Here is a 4,441-nt window from a genome sequence, read left to right as displayed (position 1 = left end):
CGGGGGCCGGGTGCGCACTACAGCCCGCGCGCACCCGGCTGGCGCGTCCACACAAAGCGGGGCGCGCGGTGCAGGGCCGCGCCGGGAGCCGCCCGCCGGCCCGCGGGGCGCAGGGCGCGAGTGTGCGCGGGGGACGGGCCGCGCGCGGGACACAAAAGGGAATGGACGCGCGGGGGCGGCGGGCGGAGAGCCGCGGCCCCACCGAAGGGACCCCCGGCCGCCGAGCGGCCTCTACGTCAGCGCCCCGGGTGGCGCCGCCTCCGCCCGCCAGCCTGGGCCGCCGCTCCCGCCGCGGGAAGGCGGGCCGGGGACCGCGGGGAAGGCGGGCCGGGGTACACCGCCGGGGGAGACGGTGGGCCGGGGGAACACTGCTGAGGGAGAAGAGGGACCGGGGGACCTGCCAGGAGAAGGTGGGTCGGGGGACCTGCAGGGAGAGAAGGTGGACTGGGACACCCCTCCAGGGGAGAAGGTGGGCTAGGAGACTGTCACCTGGAAGAAGGTGGGTAGGGGGATTCCCCGGGGAGAATGTGGACTGGGGGTACAGGGGGAAGGCAGGTCTGGGAGACCCTCTGGGTGTGAGATGAGACCCCGAGGAGGAGGACGACGTCCTTCCTGGTTAAGAAGGCCGAGGAGCAACTACTTGGCTCTAAGTTTCATCTGATAAGCAGCGGAGCAGGGGGCAGCCAGGGGTGGGGGTTTCCTCCTGTTCCCTCCTCCTTCCTACCTTACCGACTGAGTTTCTGGCTGGAATACAACTTCCCTTTCCCCCTTACTCCTGGCTGGAGACAGCCCACCCTCCCTCACACGATCTATGGACTTCCCTTGATGCTCAGTCCTCAGAGGAGGACAGAATTCAGGGGACCCGGGAGCATGCTGGCACGGGTCAGCTCTGTAAAGAGAAAGGAGTTACCTGGAATTTGAGCTGCCCAGGAGCCCTGGAGGGAGCCCCCAGGCCTGGGAGACCTAAGGTGCAGGGAGGACAGCAGGTCCCAGGCCTCCTGTCTGTGTCCCAAATTGCTGAGTTCTGCTGGTGGCAACAAGGATATAGGAGGAGGGGGGAACCGAGAGGTGCTGCAGTGTTGCTCTGGGCCCAGCATCCTTTGCCCTAAAGTGGTCCTCCCTCCTCACCTGTGGTGGTCAGGCTCTTTGTTGAGTGTGAGATGGGGAGGAGGCCTGGCTCTGAGGGATCTTTTCCCAAGGCATTCTGTAGCAGGCTCTCCCCTGCCCCCTACCCAGCTGCTGCATCCTTTGGGCATCCGTGATCATTTCAGGATGCTAGAATAGAGCTGGCTCCTAATTCAGAGTAAGGAACCTGTCTGTGCTCCCTCACTCTGTCGGTCTTCCCCACCCTCCCTAAGCAAAATATGCATGGTGCTAGGAGATGCTGGCCACCACAAGCACAGAATTCCAGGCTTGGGGCAGGAAACCTGGCCCAGCTCACCTCACAGAAGCATCCCTGACAGGTACTCAGCCGAGACCTACAGCTGCTAAGGGCAACTTGCTCCACTTGTAGGCAGCTCTCCCTCCTGTTGAGTCAAAATCTGCCTTCACATTGTCAGCCACCTTCCCTCTACAGGTGACCCCTCAACCGCAGCTTCAGCGGTTCAGCTTCAGGGACAATGTGAGAGTGGGAAAAAGAAGATGTTGAAGGGGGAAATGGGGAGAAAGGGATTATCTCCCTCCCTCACCCTGTCACACATTGGTGAGCTGCCCAGGATCTGGAGCACAAGGTCTTCCAACCTGAATTCTAGCTGCCACGCTCCCCTCCAGAGTCTTAGGGAGTGACTATTAAGCATTGTCCACAATTAACACCCTAATGTGAATTGGTGCGGATAAACAGTACTCAGCCTGTAGATCAAAGTCTGCAAGGAGGCCCCGAAGAGCCTGGCCTGGGCACTGCTGAGTTACCTTCCCCCATGGCAGTACAGAAGCACTTAAACTAGCAGTGTCCACATCCCCCCACTTATCATCCATCGAAGCCAGAAACTTCTGGAGACCAACTTGACTGTGGCAGTCCTCATCTCTGACACTTCCATTTCCTATTTTACAAATAATGATAGTAGGTACCCAGCATTTGTCAAATGCTTACCAGGTACAGTGCACTGTGCTTAGTTCTTCAGACATGGACCAGAACTCACCCAGCTGCTTATAAAGCACTCAGCATACCCCCTGGGTAGTGATTATTACATACTCAGCACTCACATTGACACCTTAGGTGTTACTGCTGCCACTTTAGAGATAGGTATATAAACAGGTATCAGAGAGAGGTATAGTACTGGTGCCATTTTTCAGAAGTGAAAACTGAGGCCCAAAGCAGTTGAATGCCTCATGGAGGAGGTCAGCTGGCTAGTGAGAGGAAGGAGCAAGCCAGGAACCCAGACTTCTCCAGGGCCTAAGCCTGCACTGCCACCCCTCTGTCACCTCCCAGGGTACCCTGAGCACATACACTAGGCATGGGAGCCCATCCTTGAACCCCAAGTCCTTCACTGCTGACCTCTGGGATGGCTCTGGTCACCGTGCACCACCCACCTCTACTCCTTGCCCTCCAGGACTCCCCTGTCTACAGCTGTGTCCACTTGCATCTGGAAGTGTCCACTGAAATACTTTCCTGTTACTCAAAGCTCTTCCAAGGCTGCCTGCCAGCTACAGACTAAAATAAGACTCAGTATGGGTCCCAGACTCTTCCTCTCTTTGGTTTCTCCCAATGAGTTCCCTCTTATCCCCCATCAGAAAGCCTGCCTTATCTCTACGTCCTCCCTCTTTCTCATTCATTTACGTCAACATATATTGAACATCTGCTGTGTGCTGAGCAGTGTTGTAGCCATGGAGCACTCAGCAGCCCCAAGTGTTGTGGAGCTCATATGGCAGTAAAGGGAGACAGCAACACATACAGTGGGCTGGGTACCACAGTGCCCTGGGGAAACTGGCACAGGGTGGGGGCTGGGCAGAGGCGGAGAGCTCCTGAGGTGACCTGGAAGCAGAGGCCTAGAAGGGGTGAGTCGAGGAAGGAGAACGAAGGGAAATTACTTGCAAGGACCCAGAAAGGAATAGGGGTGGCCTTAGCACTCTGCCACGCTAAGCTCAGTGGCCCCTCCATGTGGTCTGCCCATTACCTCAGCATCCGTCCCCCAAGTTTGCCTCATTCCCCAGGGCACAGCACCCATGTGTCTGTGCCAGCATCAAGACCTCACCACCCACCCCAAGAAGCCTGGCATGCTGTAGGGGTAAGGTGGGTGGGCTTCCAAACTACAAGGCCATGTGCTGCCCCTCCACCCTGGCACTCTGGTGAAGTATGACTGCAGTGCCGCATACCCTGCAGTGAGCATCTGAGGACAAGACGTGTTTTATTCACCTTATTACCCAGTGGAAAAGCAGCATCTTCCAGTATGTATTTATTCACTCACCTACTACTCAACAAAGTGTACTGAATTGCAGGTACAGGGCTTTTGGTTTTTTTTTAAATTGCGGTAACATACACAGCATAAAATTTACCATTTTAACCGTTATTCGGTGTACAGCTCTGTAGCATTAAGTACATTTACAGTATTGTGCAGCCATCACCATCATCCATCTCTACAACTATTTTCATCTTTCCAGACTGAAATTCTGACCCTAACTCCCCATTACCCCTTACCTCCAGCTCCTGGTAACCGCCATTTTACTTTCTGTCTTTATGAATTTGACTACTCTAGGGACCTCACATAAGTGGCATCATACAGTATTTGTCCTTTTGTGATGCTTATTTCACTTAGCAGAATGTCCTCAAGGTTCATCCATGGTATAGTATGTGTCAGAATTTCCTTCCTTTTTAAGAACGAATGATACTTCATTGTATGGGTATGCCACATTTGGTTTATCTGCTTACTGTTGATGGACACTTGGGTTGTCCCCACTATTTGGCCATGAGTATGGGTATACAAATATCTGTTCAAGTCCCTGCTTTCACTTCTTTTGTGTGTATACCCAGAAGTGAAATTGCTGAATCATATGGTAATTCTATTTTTAACTTTTTGAGGAACCACCATACTGTTTTCCACAGTAGCTACAGCATTTTACATTTCCAACAACAGTGCACAAGAGTCCTAATTTCTCCACATCTTCATCAACACATTATTTTCTGGTTTGGGATTTGTTTTTTGTTTGTTTTAATTTTTTTTAAAGCCATCCTAATGTGTGAGAAGTGGTATCTCATTGTGGGGTTTTTTTGAAGTAAATATTTTTATTTTGATTGATTTCTCAATGTATAGTTCAATATAATAGTTTTTTGTTTTGTTTTTTGCTGTACGCGGCCCTCTCACTGTTGTGGCCTCTCCCGTTGCGGAGCACAGGGTCCGGACGCGCAGGCTCAGCGGCCATGGCTCACAGGCCGAGCCGCTCCGCGGCATGTGGGATCTTCCCGGACCGGGGCACGGACCCGTATCCCCTGCATCGGCAGGCGGAC

General features: G+C 53.7%; 1 protein-coding gene across 2 annotated transcripts in view; it reads right to left on the bottom strand.

The window, feature by feature from the left end:
• The window catches only part of PHF2 (PHD finger protein 2), a 94,166-nt gene extending 93,183 nt beyond the window's left edge, over window positions 1-983 (bottom strand). The window contains exon 1 of one of the 2 annotated variants that reach the window (XM_029203023.1): window positions 911-983. The gene's annotated coding sequence lies outside the window, so the exon portion shown is untranslated. The remainder of the gene's footprint in view (window positions 1-910) is intronic. The other variant, XM_029203022.1, reaches the window with a different exon arrangement.
• Window positions 984-4,441: the final 3,458 nt, after the last annotated feature.

This window comes from Monodon monoceros, unplaced genomic scaffold (assembly GCF_005190385.1).
Source record: "Monodon monoceros isolate NGI ecotype Baffin Bay Population unplaced genomic scaffold, NGI_Narwhal_1 Super_Scaffold_5, whole genome shotgun sequence".
NCBI classification, from domain to species: Eukaryota; Metazoa; Chordata; class Mammalia; order Artiodactyla; family Monodontidae; genus Monodon; species Monodon monoceros.
The sequence above is the reverse complement of the archived record's forward strand: the minus strand, read 5'-3'. Positions and strand labels throughout refer to the sequence as shown.